Genomic DNA, 17,132 nt, shown 5'->3' on the forward strand with positions numbered 1-17,132 from the left:
TCCATTATTTTGTTTGCTGTGCTGTAGCAGTTGTTGTTGCCATTTTCCCCAAAAGCTAGTCATACAATTCCAGAATTTTCTCCAATAGAATAGTAGTCGTCTTGGATTAATTGCTTTTTCATCAATAAGCAGGGATAAATTAGACATGATTTGTGGGTGATGTCATCAGGCGGCACTGAATGGAACTGTCCATCAAAGCTGGTAGAGCTTTTGAGCTCTACTGAGCATGTGCAGGACTTCCCATGCAGGTATTGCCAAAGAATCTCCTCAGTCTAATTTTGTCTGCACTCAGCACAGATGGATATGAGTCATTTTCTCTATTTCTTTCCTCAAATATTTTTCAAAACCCTGCTGTTTTCATAGCAAACCCACAACAGCACTTTTACATACAACTCATTCAACTTTGCTAAAAAAAAAAAAAAGACAATTTTTGAGAACATCCTAAATATGAGTGGTTGCAAGACTTGTGCCTATGGACAGGTCATGTCCATCACAGAAAGTCATAAGAGATGCTACAGATGCCTAGGCCCGAAACACAACCAATCCAATTGAAAGGAATGTAGAAAAATGTTCCCTTACTCACAGTGGTCAAGAGCAGCTAAAACTGAGGGATTACGATCCACCAGCAGGTCAGTATCTAAAGGCTGCTGGTCGTCTGACTCCTCAAAAAGTGCTTCACTGCATTGTGAGGACCCAGACAGGCCAGCCTCAGAAGCATTGAGTGCATGACAGGCACTTTCTTCTGACTCAGTAAAATTGCCAACCAAGGAAAAACAATGACATATCAATGGAGTCGATGTAATCAGAGCCACTGCCAGTCATAAAGAAAAAGTACTTGATGTACCTCAGTACAAAGTCTTGTCCTTCTGGCGATGCATCAAGACCGTCGATACATGGCTTGAAGCACAAAGCACTGAAGACTTAGACACAAGATGCATGGAGGACATCGACACATGATGCTTTGGTCTGCCCAAAGCAAGTGCCATCAAAGCACTTAATGCACAATGCATTGTAGAGATCCATGCAAGATGCATCAAGAAGATTGATGCATGGTGCAGCGGAGAAATTGACACACAATGCATCAACATGATCAACCCACAGTGCATCCACATATGGAACATCAGAGCTCTTGACACATAGTACACCGAAGCATGATCCATCGACACACCCGATGCATGGAACATTGATGCAACTGGTGCAAAACTCATCACATCGACCTTTGAAGAGTATTACTGTAGTAAAAGGTATTGCTTAAGCAAAAAATCTACATGAAATCGATGCTAAAAGACTCAGAAGTTTCACCCATCAGTTCAGATGAGACATAAGAACATAAGAAATTGTCATGCTGGGTCAGACCAAGGGTCCATCAAGCCCAGCATCCTGTTTCCATCAGAGGCCAAACCAGGCCACAAGAACCTGGCAATTACCCAGACACTAAGAAGATCCCATGCTACTGATGCAATTAATAGCAGTGGCTATTCCCTAAGTAAACTTGATTAATAGCAGTTAATGGACTTCTCCTCCAAGAACTTATCCAAACCTTTTTTGAACCCAGCTACACTAACTGCACTAACCACATCTTCTGGCAACAAATTCTAGAGTTACTTTTTAGAGATCCAGGCACTCAGGTGCTAGCATTTCGTACCCAATTTTGCCAATGAACCCAAAAGAGCGCTATGTACATGTTATCCATTGCCAACTCAGTTATACACGGATTGAAGTAGGAAATAACTTGCAGTGTGTAACACTTTGCAGTATGTAATAACTTGATCCACAAGTAATAACTAGTACACTACATGATAAGATTATGTGATGATGATGTTACGATCTGTTGTATATTTCTGTAAACCATTCTGATGGCGAAACCGAATGACGGTATAAAAAACACATTAAATAAATAAATAAATACATACATACATAAATTACAGATCAGCAAGAGAGGTATCTTTACTTTTACTACCATCTCCAGTTACAAACATCTTTCCTCCATCTCAGCTACTGGCTCAGGGTCTTAGTCTACAAGCCACAGATCCAATTCCAACAATATATCCCTTGACATCTAGACCATTCCTCATGATCTGAGGAGGATGCCCCATTCTTAACACCGGTCCAATGCTCTCATCAGGCTTTGCTTCCTTTATTCAAGAACAAGAAAAACAATGTTTCATTTTTCTACATAATTCTAAGTCATTGCCAAGTGCTATGCTAGGTGCCCCTCTGCTACCCACCTTATTATCATCAGGATGGCTTTGCTCATCTTCTAGTGAAAGACTTCTTCCAATTCACCCATATCGGAATTTCACAGTTCGCTAAATCTTCACATTCTTCCTGGCAGCTCCACGGGGGTCACTTCATATCCTCTAGTAGAGCTACCAGTTCATTATTCTCCTCCAGAGGATCTTACTTCAGATTTGTAGAGAAGATGGGAACGGCACTTAATGTAATAGTGCAGCAGGGTCTCAGGTTGGAAATAATGGGCATCCTGAAAATTCTTGACTTCCAGATGAACCATCTGCACTATGATTTCGGGGAGTTTTGGACAATGTCTTACTTAAGATGTGGAAAACACCAATTTTGAGAATCATGGCTGCTAGGAAATTAGATTTTAAATTTTGGTTAAAGAAATTAGATTTTAAATTTTGGTTAAAGAAATCTCCATAATATGGTAGTACAACTTCCACACATCTTGGTAGTTATAGAGTCGGCCCTTCAACAGACTGCATAGACACCTCTGAAGGGACGTTTCTCTTGTGTATTGTGTTTCTGTGTTTTGCTTCAGATTGTGTTCCTGTCTGGCAGGTTGCCAGAGTTAAAGCAATTAAAGAACTGTTGCCAGCCTTCCATGGGAGGGTGACAAGCAAGCGAGTAAACTGTTGCCTACACTCAGAGGCAGGGTGAAACCAGAGGACTCTTTGCTGGCACTCCACAGAAGGGTGAGGTTTAAGATATCCTCCGATTGAGAGGGAGCCTCACTTTGAGAGAATTTTGTAACAACCAAGGCTGCTATTGAATAAAATAAAAGGTTGACTGGATGCCAATTATATATCATAATTATATCATTCCTGCTATCATGTTGTTTTACTTGTTGAGTGTCTTTCTGCATAGAATTCAGAAAAAATCATTTAAAAAATCAGGTGTTTGATATATTTATATTCATTTTCATGATTAACTATTAATTTCCTTCACAGTTGAAGTCTCCTAACAGGATTCAACACCTCTCATACTAATTCTTGCTTTATTACAGGAGACTACTCTGCAGACATAATAAATTCCTGCATCTTAATAAACGATAATGGGGATTTTCTGTCATACTGTATGTGATGCAGAGTAGAAGGACAAGTGACAAGTGATTGGTGTTTGTATAATGAAATCTTTATATGTATTCAATATTCACTCTCTGGGAATAATTCCAAATATGAATAGTGAGATTTGTATTGCTTTGAATTGGCAGAAATGAAATCAGGGAAGTATGGAACATGTGTTAGTGTTACAAAATGTTTTGTAACTCCATGGTTGGTGAGAGAATCCACTTCAACTCGATGGGTGGTGGCAGCACCTTCTGTTTGCCAGCAGTGGCAGTGCTGGTATTCATCTCTATTAACTCTATTATTTAATGTACAGAAAATAAGGGCCCCATGGACTGGATGCGTATTTGTAGTATGCATTTTCTAATGTGTATTTTTGTCATGTAAGACAAAAGGTCTCCAGTAGGGGTGTGCATTCATTTCCAATGTATTGGTAATCCGCAACTTATAGGGCCATATTCGTTGTATTCGTGGGGAAGCGAAATGTATCGTGATTCTCTATGAATACAACAAAACTTCACTGAATTATTCTGCCGTCTAAAGGAGCGAATTTAAACAAAATGGCGCTGATAGCCTTTGCCCTCACTATGTCACAGGGGCTGACCAATAGCACCGGTAGCCCCTGTGACATAGTAAGGTCAAAGGCTATCTGTGCCATTTTGAATACCGGCAGCCAACAACGTGAGTGCAGGAGATGGTTCCCGGACCCCCCACTGGACCACCAGGGAGTTTTGGTAAGTCTTGGGGAGGGGGGGGTCAGGAGGGTGGGGGGGTTGTAGTTAATTCAATTTCAGCCAGAAAACAAATAAGAATGAACGCATGAATGTATTGGGGGCCCCCCCTTGCCGAATGCAACGTATATGCCCCCCCATGAATACAAATTACGAATGCAATGTATGCCATCCCTCTGCACATCCCTAGTCTCCAGGTTATGGTGGTCATGTTTTACCCTTGGGGAAGTGCACTCCCTAGTTCTGAGACAGTATAATTAAACCCCTCTTACTATTATGTGTATTGTATAGTTTCTACCTGAAACAATTGTAAATGAGTATACGCTCTCTCTCTCTCTCTCTCATTATAGACTTTTTGTCATGAGAAAGGGAGGATGTGTCTGGACCCCCCCCCCCCCCCCCCCATGTCTGGCACTGTATGCCCCAGTTCCATTTCCAGGGATTTAAAAACTATGGAGCTATCCATTCCCTTTGCCTTCCTCCCACCCAGGAGAGCTGGGATTGGTTGCTCGTGCCCTTTATAAGCAGCCATTTTACATTTTAAGATGTGGATAGAGGCAGATCAAAGCAGACACAGAAGAGGAGAGATGTAGGTTTTTCCCCCTCCCTGGGGAGGTCCCCCTGCCTCTTCAGTTTCACATTTTTGGAGGGGGATTCTCTGTGCACACCTGGCAGTGGATCCTAGATATTTTAGTTGCAATAAAGATGTAATTTTGTCCTGAACCTATTTGGGACTTGCACTCCTTGACTGAAGACCAGTGTGGGTCCTTTATTTCTTGGAAGGAGCAGACACCTGTGACAGGCTTGGTTGTGTGAGGGACTTGAAGGCTGGAAGAACCCTATCACGGATGGGACTGGGCTTCACCCTGCTCCCCTGGGAAAGGTCACCCTCGCTAGCTGTACTTAGAGGACAGGGTTTGAAGACCAGTGAGCCCATTCATAGCATGAATGTGGCAAGCACCTGTGACAGCAAACTAGTCCCGGAAGGTTTTTCTAGAAGAAAGCATATCTCTTTTGTTGTGAGGAGGTATTTTGGCCACCCCCTCCTCACTGGGAGCTTGGCTGGATCAGCAGGTTCCTGACACCACAGACTTTGCAACTTGAGTCACCTATGCAGTAAGATCAAGGAGATCTCATCTGGATGTCCACCTACAAGGGACCGAGATATGGGGCTGAGTGTTCAGGAAGATGCTTGAGCATCAGGTAGGATTTTGCTGTACTAGAAGAGGACCCTAATTTAGGAATCCCCAGTAAGCCACTGGGAGAGCTTTAGTGCACTTTCACATCATCATGGAAAGCTCAACCAGGTTGCTAAAAGCAAAAGGACACCTACCAAGAGTGAAACACCCCAACTGTACAAAGAATCATCTATGACTGCATACTTATTAAAAGATGGACTTTAATTTGCCTTTAAACAATCAGTAAATTATTATTTAAAACCCAGCACATGGTCCTGCCTGTTTTGCTTCAGCATCTCCATCCAGGAGTTGCCACTGCTACCAATATACACACACAGGATCCCACACCACTGTCTGGGCCATAGGCGAGCATCTCCCCTTAAAAAGAATCCCCCTAGGGATCAAGACTCAAGACTGGGAAGGAGTCAGGTAGCCGAAGCAGCCCCAAAGTGAATAAATTAGTTGTGTGTCTTGAAAAAAGTTTCCTTCTTAAAGAGGGGTTACATATGCATGAACTCTTGTAGAGCATTCTGCATTGCACAATGCTTTAGGAGATTTATCTGCAGTTGATGTTCCTGGAGGGACCACAATAAGGAAGTTATTTCCTCTTTTCACACACAGTTATTGTGTAATAGAAATATGCATTCATTATGAAGGAATGCAAAAAAATGGGACAAACGAAGCGGTTTTTGGTTTGCTCATAACAGAACAAACTGAAAATGGTATTGCAAAAAACAAAATCCAAAAATGATCAGGTATTTTTGTTTTCATGCCCCAAAACAAAGAACAAATGGACTCCCTTAACCCTTCCAACCCCCTCCTGCCCCTCAACATCGACTCAGATCCCCCTCCCCCACCCCACAGATCGAGGCTCAGAGCCTGAGCTCACCCAGCTTTGGTGTTTTTGCCAAGCAAATCAAGCAAGCTCCACCCCCAGTTCCACCCCAGCTCTGTCCCCAATTTCTTACTTTGGGGTAGATTTTATAATTTTACGCGAGCGCGTACTTTTGTTTGCGCACCAGGCGCGAACAAAAGTACGCTGGATTTTATAAGATATGCGCGTAGCCGCGCGTATCTAATAAAATCCAGGGGCGGCACGCGCAAGGGGGTGCACATTTGTGCAACCTGCGCGTGCCGAGCCCAGCGCGCGCTGCCTGTTCCCTCCGAGGCCGCTCCGATTTCGGAGCGGCCTCAGAGGGAACTTTCCTTCGCCCACCCCCACCTTCCCCTCCCTTCCCCTACCTAACCCACCCCCCCCGGCCCTATCTAAACCCCCCCCCCTTACCTTTGTTGTACAATTTACGCCTGCTAAAAGCAGACGTAAATTTGCTTGCGCCAGCGGGCTGCTGGCGCGCCATCACCCGACCTGGGGGCTGGTCCGGAGGCCTCTACCACGCCCCCGGGCCGGCGCCACGCCCCCGGGCCCACCCCCGCAACGCCACGGCACGCCCCCGAAACGCCGCGTCCTTTAGGACACGCCCCCGACACGCCCTTTTACAAAGCCCCGGGACTTACGGCGTCCCGGCCAGATTTACACGCGCAGGGCATTTAAAATCCGGCCCTTTATGTTTACAATTATTATCATTCTTCCTTACATATATTCATTCCCTACACCATACAAAGTTCAATTGATCATTTGTATTTATTTTATTTTATTGAAAACATTTACATCTCATTGAATCCATAGTCTATTTATTAAAAAATAAATAAAAACTGATATATATATAATCTCTAATACACTCAAAGGAGTGGGAAAAAGCACTACTATAACTGAAAAGTGCATGCCACTTGCAAAAACATTTCAAGCGTGTGAAGCATGGGAACAAGATGTTGTGAGCGATTTCATTTGAAACTTGGCTGGATTCGGGACCTGTGACAAAAAGCGTCCATAGCGAGAGGCTTTTTCATCCTTCATTAAGTTAAGCATTGTTTTTTCCATCTGCAAAATATCGAAACTGTTCAAGTTTCAAGGGATTGATACAAAGTTTCTCTTCACCCGTTAGTGGTTACATCTTGAAGTTCACTTTTGCAGAGACATATTTACACTTATTATTCATCGTGCTTCATTCAATATTGAAGAGTTGCAAAAAAAAAAAAAAAACATTAAGGAGAATAAAAGATATTTTGGTGCTCATCTTGTCCGTGTTTTGCCTTGCGGAAAGCCACATGTGGCAAAACAAGGGCCTTGTCGGGGCATTTTGACATCACCTCCAGGAGGAACACCTTGCTTATAGGTTTTTTTCTAACTGACTACCAAATAAAAACACCACCGTTCAGATTTGTTTCTATTGGTGTATGTGGTACTATGTTCAAATAGCTTGATGTGATTATTATGATTGTTATAATGTTATGACAATATTGAGAGATCTTTGACTCATCACATTATAATTACTTGATGCTTCTGTATAAGATCTGGAACTATTTGTTGTGTGGTACAGTTGGTAAAATGTGCATGTTGTTATGTGGACAAGTTGTCTTGTTTATTTTGACATTGTATGAGGGAGGACACAGCAGTTCATTGTTTTGTTATACTTGGATATTCATACAAATAATTGTTGGCAAGAAGACATAGGTGCTCTGTTATTTTATTAAAAGTGTTTAGATGTTAATAAAATTGTATCTTTTATTTTATTTATTTATTTATTTATTTATAGGTTCTTTTATACCGTGGTACGTATAGTTATACATCACCTCGGTTTACAGTGAAACAGTAAGTTAGCAACAGGCTTTACATATAACAGTATGATCATTAGAACATTTAACAGCAACAGGCTTTATTTATTTATTTATTTATTTTTGGTTTTTATATACCGGTCTTCTTGCATTATATGCAAATCAAATCGCTTTACATAAATAACAGGTTTCAAAGGTAATATGCAAACTTCATTAAATATATTAACCATAATATATTCATATTCAATAATTACGCAGGAGTAAATTAAATTGTCAACAGCAAAATCCAATCTTTTAACTGATTTCACTTTTAATTGATTTCACTTTTCAGTTTTGGTAGTGCTTTTTCCCACTCCTTTGAGTATATTAGGGATTGTTTGTCAAGCACTTTTTTACCAAAAAAATTCATATTACCTGATCCTTGGTATCTGTCTGTCTATCTATCTATCTATCTATCTATATATATATATAAAACAGATATAAAACAAAATAAGAACAGTACCTAAAAGACCTAATAACACATTAAAGCATTGGGTAATCACAAACATCTCCAGAACATATACAATAACTACACAGTAAATCATATAAAAACATCAATAATAGAACTTAGAGTACTTTGTTATAATAATTATTATAACAATGCTAATTTCAAAATTAAGTTACACTCCTATCTCCTCTCAGCTGTCTCTGTTACCGAAGGGAGGAGGGTGAAGTTGCTGAGAGGGATAGGGAGGTTAAGGGTACAGAAGGCTGCATCAGGCACGCAGGCTTAACAACTGATACATCGGCCTGATTAAAAATAACTGCCAAGCACATTTCAATGTTGCCTCATATATATATTTAAAACATCCTGGTTGCTCTGGATGGGAACAAAATGGCAAAATGCAATATTAAAAGGAGCACTAGCAGTAAATTGGAGAGATGCAGATAACTTCCAACTTATCTTTGTTTATAAGTGAGGTTCATTTATGCCCAAGACAAACAATATAAACATTACACCTCAAGGTCTATAAATAAATACCCTGCATACAAAGACCCCTCGCCTACCTCAGCAATGGGTGCAGAGCATTTTCCCAAACAACACAACCCTCAGCATTTCTTCCTACAACAAATCCCTCAAGGACCCTTCCACTTGAATAATCTTCCTGAACTCATTAGTAGGGATGTGAATCGTTTTTCAACGATTAAAATTATCGTCCGATAATGTTTATATCGTCTTAAATCGTTATAGAACACGATACAATAGAAATTCTAACGATTTATCGTTAAAAATCGTTAAATCGTGTTAGTGCGCACTAACTCCCCGTTAGTGCGCACTAACTCGATTTAGTGCGCACTAACTGAAAATGATACAAATAAACACTTTCCAGGTCACTGAAGGTCAGTTAGGAATGAATATGTGTTCCTATTGGCTGGCTGCCCTCTTATCTATTGATATTACCAAGGTTACCACTGAGGTGATGGTTGGGGGGGATGGGAAATGGAACTGGAAACTAACGAACACCAACAGAAAATGAAACAAAGTGTTCACACTTCCCAGGTCAGTAAAGGTCACTTAGGAATGAATATGTATGTATGTATTCCTATTGGCTGGCTGTGCTCTTATCTATTGATGTTACCAATATGGATGGGGGGATGTGAAATGGAAACAGTTGGAAGCTTGACAAAAAAAGTAATGTAATGATAAGAAAATTATTACTTACCTGCTAATTTTCGTTCCTGTAGTACCATGGATCAGTCCAGATCTGCTGGAATGGGGACATAACCCACGGTCTGGACTGATCCAGGTACGTACAGGGAACAGCACTCACGTGACTAGAACTTGTTTGTTTATTATTTTTGTTAGCAGGCACCTGAAATGCTAGTGCATGTTGAATTTGCCAATCACTGTGCATTTTAGAAAGGTGGTCCTGGCTGGAACTGTACACAGTTCAAATATATATAATTGATTGTTGGTAAGTGTATTTTTTAAGTAGCCACACTGGCACCAGTATGTTTACTTTTCCTCCTACTTAACTCACTAGCTCAGCTTTGTAAGAAGGGCTTCTCTGCTTGTGTGTTGTTTTTGTTTGGTGTGAGGAGAGCAGAAACATCAGATCTTTATTCAATCTACTACAGTCATCTCTTACAGTGCCCTATCCCTATTAATACCAGGAGTGTTGTGATCTTCCTGCACACAGTGCCCTAACCCTGATACCAGTCTGAGACAGCTCCCTCCCTGCATTACTAGTGAGAGGCTGGCTTCACAGACAGGGGGGAGCTGCCTGACCCTCACTCCTGACTTCCCCCATGTCCCAGCTAGTGAATGGTGTGTGGGTGAGGGGGGGGGGGGGGGGAGGATGGTGAAGTCTGAGACAGCTCCCTCCCTGCATTATTAGTGAGAGGCTGGCTTCACAGACAGGGGGGAGCTGCCTGACCCTCACTCCTGACTTCCCCCATGTCCCAGCTAGTGAATGGTGTGTGGGTGAGGGGGGGGGGGGGGGATGGTGAAGTCTGAGACAGCTCCCTCCCTGCATTACTAGTGAGAGGCTGGCTTCACAGACAGGGGGGAGCTGCCTGACCCTCACTCCTGACTTCCCCCATGTCCCAGCTAGTGAATGGTGTGTGGGTGAGGGGGGGGGGGGGGAGGATGGTGAAGTCTGAGACAGCTCCCTCCCTGCATTACTAGTGAGAGGCTGGCTTCGCAGACAGGGGGGAGCTGCCTGACCCTCACTCCTGACTTCCCCCATGTCCCAGCTAGTGAATGGTGTGTGGGTGAGGGGGGGGGGGGGGGAGGATGGTGAAGTCTGAGACAGCTCCCTCCCTGCATTACTAGTGAGAGGCTGGCTTCACAGACAGGGGGGAGCTGCCTGACCCTCACTCCTCCGGGGTATTGTGATCTTCCTGCACACAGTGCCCTATCCCTGATACCAGGGGTGTTGTGATCTTCCTGCATGCAGTGCCCTATCCCTATTAATACCAGGAGTGTTGTGATCTTCCTGCATGCAGTGCCCTATCCCTATTAATACCAGGAGTGTTGTGATCTTCCTGCATGCAGTGCCCTATCCCTGATATCGGGATGTGTGCAAGAAGATCACAACACCCCCGGTATCAGGAATAGGGCACTGTGTGCAGGAAGATCACAACACCACCAGTATCAGGAATAGGGCACTGTGTGCAGGAAGATATGATATGAATTTCTTTCATGAAGGTCGGTATATAAAAATGTTAAATAAATAAATAAATAAGATCACAACACCCCTGGTATTAGGGATAGGGCACTGTGTGCAGGAAGATCACAACACTCCTGGTATTAATAGGGATAGGGCACTGTGTGCAGGAAGATCACAATACCCCTGGTATCAGGGTTAGGGCACAAGTTCTAGTCACATTGACTGATCACATTACTTGTTTTGTCAAGCTACCAACTGTTTCCATTTCCCATCCCCCATATACTGTCAGTAGAAAACTTGGTAACATGAATAAATAAGAGGGCAGCCAATAGGAATACATATTCATTCCTAAACTGACCTTAACTGACCTGAAAAGTGTCAAATTGTAGGGATGTGAATCGTTTTAGGACGATTAAAATTATCGTCCGATAATTTTAATATCGTCTTAAACCGTTATGGAACACAATACAATACAGATTCTAACGATTTATCGTTATAAATCGTTAGAATCGTGAGCCGGCACACTAAAACCCCCTAAAACCCACCCCCGACCCTTTAAATTAAATCCCCCACCCTCCCGAACCCCCCCCCAATAACTTAAATAACCTGCGGGTCCAGCGGCGGTCCGGAACGGCAGCGGTCCGGAACGGGCTCCTGCTCCTGAATCTTGTCGTCTTCAGCCGGCGCCATTTTCCAAAATGGCGCCGAAAAATGGCGGCGGCCATAGACGAAAAAGATTGGACGGCAGGAGGTCCTTCCGGACCCCCGCTGGACTTTTGGCAAGTCTCATGGGGGTCAGGAGGCCCCCCACAAGCTGGCCAAAAGTTCCTGGAGGTCCAGCGGGGGTCAGGGAGCGATTTCCCGCCGCGAATCGTTTTCGTACGGAAAATGGCGCCGGCAGGAGATCGACTGCAGGAGGTCGTTCAGCGAGGGTTCCGGCGCCTTTTTCCGTACGAAACGATTCGCGGCGGGAAATCGCTCCCTGACCCCCGCTGGACCTCCAGGAACTTTTGGCCAGCTTGTGGGGGGGCCTCCTGACCCCCACGAGACTTGCCAAAAGTCCAGCGGGGGTCCGGAAGGACCTCCTGCCGTCCAATCTTTTTCGTCTATGGCCGCCGCCATTTTTCGGCGCCATTTTGGAAAATGGCGCCGGCTGAAGACGACAAGATTCAGGAGCAGGAGCCCATTCCGGACCGCTGCTGTTCCGGACCGCCGCTGGACCCGCAGGTTATTTAAGTTATTTGGGGGGGGGTTCGGGAGGGTGGGGGATTTAATTTAAAGGGTCGGGGGTGGGTTTTAGGGGGTTTTAATGTGCCGATTTTTCGATTTTTCGATTTTTAACGATTTTTAACGATTTTTCACGATATTTTACCCCCCCAAACGGCAACAATACGATTCCCTCCCCCTCCCAGCCGAAATCGATCGTTAAGACGATCGAGGACACGATTCACATCCCTATCAAATTGTATCATTTTCAGTTAGTGCGCACTAACTCCCAGTTAGTGCGCACTAATCGGAAAAAACGATTTTTAACGATTTTTTAACTAAAAAATCATGCCTAAGACGATTTTCTTGCCCTGCCACACGATTTCTATCGTTAAGACGATATGGAAAACGATTCACATCCCTACTCATTAGTAGCACCTCAGCAAGATGCTCTTACCACGTTTCATTGAGGTCTGTCAAGCGGAACAGCCCTTTAAACATTGTGGTGTGCCCTAGGAAAGCAAAATACCCTCCTATTTGAAAGTACAGAATGGATGACAGAGCAGGCTGGACTGCTAGGGTGCTCTGGATCCCTACTCAGAAACCACATGCGAGCAGAGAGAGCACCTCGCCTGGGGCACACAGCTGCAAAATGACCCGCACCAAATGCAAAATAAGCCATCACAAATTAGGAACCAAAATATGCAGGCAAAAAAACTGAAAAGGTAACCCCAGGAAGCCAGGCTCAGCAAGCCATGCAAGACCGAAGCACGAGAACAGGAAATCCTTCTCCTCCTGTACCAAGCCAGGCCCCAATCTTTGTTCTTGTGGAGAATTTTGGCTTTTACGTTACACAATCCCCCCCACAACAAGAAAAAATGCAACGGTTTGGCAGCCTCAACATATTTAAGTTTAATTTAAGGTTTTTTTTTTTATATACCAACATTCAAGACAGTAGTCCCATCATGCTGGTTCACAAGAAACAGGGGTGCAATAAACTTTACAATTTGAACAATGGTGCAGAAAAGCAGTTACATGTAACAGGGAATCAATAACTAGGAGTAAGAAGGAAAATGAAGATCAAATAATTATATATATATATATAATAACATTATAAGAGGTGGCTATTAATGCTATTACTAGCGAAGAATGTTGATTGGCTATTAATGCTATTACTAGCGAAGAATGTTGATTGGAGGAGGTTAAGTAATGTTGGAGTTAGGAAAGGCCTGCGTGAACAGCCACGTCTTGAGTCTTTTCTTGAATGTTGAGATGCCCCCTCCCCCCCCTCCCCCCCGGCAAGTATAACAGTGAAGTCTCAGCAGCCCCAACATAATTCCCCCTCCACTCCCCACAAGAAAAACATCAAAGGCTCTGCAGTCCCAATATAACACCCCCCCCCAAAAAAAAACCAAACAATGATGAGAGTTCTCTTCAATCTCCTCGGCTCCATACTCTTTCTTCCTGCCCCAGTTCCCTCCTAAGAACATAAGAAAATGCCATACTGGGTCAGACCAAGGGTCCATCAAGCCCAGCATCCTGTTTCCAACAGTGGCCAATCCAGGCCATAAGAACCTGGCAAGTACCCAAAAACTAAGTCTATTCCATGTAACCATTGCTAATGGCAGTGGCTATTCTCTAAGTGAACTTAATAGCAGGTAATGGACTTCTCCTCCAAGAACTTATCCAATCCTTTTTTAAACACAGCTATACTTACTGCCCGAACCACATTCTCTGGCAACAAATTCCAGAGTTTAATTGTGCGTTGAGTAAAAAAGAACTTTCTCCGATTAGTTTTAAATGTGCCCCATGCTAACTTCATGGAGTGTCCCCTAGTCTTTCTACTATCCGAAAGAGTAAATAACCGATTCACATCTACCCGTTCTAGACCTCTCATGATTTTAAACACCTCTATCATATCCCCCCTCAGTCGTCTCTTCTCCAAGCTGAAAAGTCCTAACCTCTTTAGTCTTTCCTCATAGGGGAGTTGTTCCATTCCCCTTATCATTTTGGTAGCCCTTCTCTGTACCTTCTCCATCGCAATTATATCTTTTTTGAGATGCGGCGACCAGAATTGTACACAGTATTCAAGGTGCGGTCTCACCATGGAGCGATACAGAGGCATTATGACATTTTCCGTTTTATTCATCATTCCTTTTCTAATAATTCCCAACATTCTGTTTGCTTTTTTGACTGCCGCAGCACACTGAACCGACGATTTTAATGTGTTATCCACTATGACACCTAGATCTCTTTCTTGGGTAGTAGCACCTAATATGGAACCTAACATTGTGTAACTACAGCAAGGGTTATTTTTCCCTATATGCATCACCTTGCACTTATCCACATTAAATTTCATCTGCCATTTGGATGCCCAATTTTCCAGTCTCACAAGGTCTTCCTGCAATTTATCACAATCTGCTTGTGATTTAACTACTCTGAACAATTTTGTGTCATCTGCAAATTTGATTATCTCACTTGTTGTATTTCTTTCCAGATCATTTATAAATATATTGAACAGTCTCTCTCCTCTCCTCACCTCACTTTTGCTCTCCCCCTGCCTTCACCCCCTCCTCTATCCCCTACACCCAGCCCCCCTCTTCTCTCCATCTTAGGTCTTCCTCTGCCCTCCCCCACCATTGCTATCCCCCTGCTCCAGCCACCTCGTGGTCCCAGTAGGTCAGTGACAAGTGCTGCTTGCTGCTAGCACAGGACCGAGATTGGATTTCCAGGCCAGGACTCCGTTCCCTTGGCCGACTGGGGAGGCAGCACTCAAACATAGGTTGTTGCCATGGCCCCATCACATTTGGGTCAATGGGCAGGGAAAGCTATAACATGGCTCATCCCATACTAGGCAGCTCCTCCTGGGTCCAGCTGTTGATGAAAGCTGCAACACTCCCTCTTCTGTGTAGCTTGGCTTGCTTGTGATGGAAGCTGCACATTAAAATGAACATCAGAGATGCAGAAGGCATGGGGGTAAACTGCATGAAGCTGTACTCTTTATCCTAAGCAGTCACTATCCTAAGGAATTTTCTGGACAAACTGGATGGACCATTTTGGTCTTTATCTGCCAACATTTTACTATGTTATTGTTGCGACCGTTGCTGCTCGACGCCCTCACTCCGCCCTCTTTACCTCTGTGGCGACTCCCTCCGGGTCTGATGGACGGCTGGCTGCCGCGCGTCTCCATGTCGTCTCCCTCCGGTGTCCCCGGACCGGCTCGACGTTGCAGATCCGCCATGCTGCCTGAAGACCTAGGGCACGCGCGCACGCTCTGATTGATGTACCAGCAAGGGCGCGAACCTCAGGGGCGTCCCCCTGAGATGACGTCATCCGCTTCCAATATTTAAAGTTCTCTGTTATCGCTAACAAACTGAGTTAGCAAGGATAAGGATTCGCTTCAGCTATCCAAGCTACTCTGCCTCCTCGGACTTACCAGAGGTACCCGCTCCTCGGGGGTCTCGCTCTCTTTTCTTTATTTCAGATTGCAGATAGGAACTGGTACTCGCTCCTCGAGGGCCCATGTTCCCGGACACTCTGTAGGTTCTCTTCTGTCTGGAAGCTATCGCTGCTACAAACAATTGTGAGTTACCATCGCTCTCTCAGAGCCTTTCCTGGAACCAGGTACTCGCTCCTCGAGGGCCTAAATCTTTCCAGCTCCTGAGCTTCCTTGAGACCTTATGTGAGTTTTGTCATCTAGCTCTGTTCATGAACTCTGCCTACTCTGCCTACTCACTTTCTATAGTTTCTCAACATCTCAGTCATCCTGGATCACTGTTCCAGTACCTGAGGGACTACAGCCCTGCCGAGCGTATCAGCTCACTACTGCCACTTCTAGTGTTTTCAAAAACTGTTTAATAAAAGAACTAATGTGTGTCTGTCTCCATACTCAAGCCTAGCCAGTGGTCCCTCTCGGGATATCCTCCCGGGGGCGTAGTCATCTGCCACCGGCCCAGGGATCCAACCACTACTATATCAGATTCATTACAGATTGCTACTCCTTAGCAAGACAATATCTGAGACGCTACAAGATTGCTAGCTCCTCCCTCCTTCAGGAGCCCGCAACCCCGATTCTAACAAGGTTGCTAATTCCGCAGTCCAATAACAGCAGATATAACAGATTGCTAACTCCCAGCTCTAGCACAGAGCTTTCATAACAGTTATCAGGTTACTATTTTCCCCAGCCCCCTCCTCTCCCCAGCAGTAGCGGGTGGGAAGAGAAAGAGGCCAGGTTCAGAGGCAGCAGTAATGAAAGGCCAGGTCTGCCCCTATTAATGTTCCTTTTTTTTTTAATGTGAAGCTTGCTCGCAGCAAAAATTACACCTTACAACCTCCGCCATGAGCAAGGTACCCAGACGAGGGAGAGTGACATCTTTCATCAGAAGGGGTTCAAGGGAGCAGGGTGGGGCAGCCTTTATAGGATGATAAGTGCCCTCCTGCCGACCCCATTCTGATGCCTGTGCTGTGCCTCCAAAACATCCGCATCCCCCCTGTCAGCCAGGGGAGCAGAGTCCTGGCCCGGCAATCACATCTCAGTTCTTTGCAAGCAGTGTCACTGACCTCAGGAATCTGAACTGGACACAAAGGAGTTGAAATGACCAGGCATTCTCGGGCTTCGCTGTCATTTTAACGAGTTCTGCATATGGAGAGGAAATAAAGGAGGAATATATTATAAACCTGAATACCCCATGCAAATAATTATTCTACAACACACAGATGACTGCACAGGTTAATTTTACCTTCCTGTAACTGGATGCTAAGATTTTAAAGGTTTGCAATCTTTACCACTCAACAATTCTGAACTTGCTCAGTTTGCCTGAAATTGTGAAGATTATTTCTTTATAAGATGCATTATAGTCCATAATTCTGAAGCATGGAAAATTATTG

Source organism: Rhinatrema bivittatum, chromosome 1 (assembly GCF_901001135.1).
Source record: "Rhinatrema bivittatum chromosome 1, aRhiBiv1.1, whole genome shotgun sequence".
NCBI classification, from domain to species: Eukaryota; Metazoa; Chordata; class Amphibia; order Gymnophiona; family Rhinatrematidae; genus Rhinatrema; species Rhinatrema bivittatum.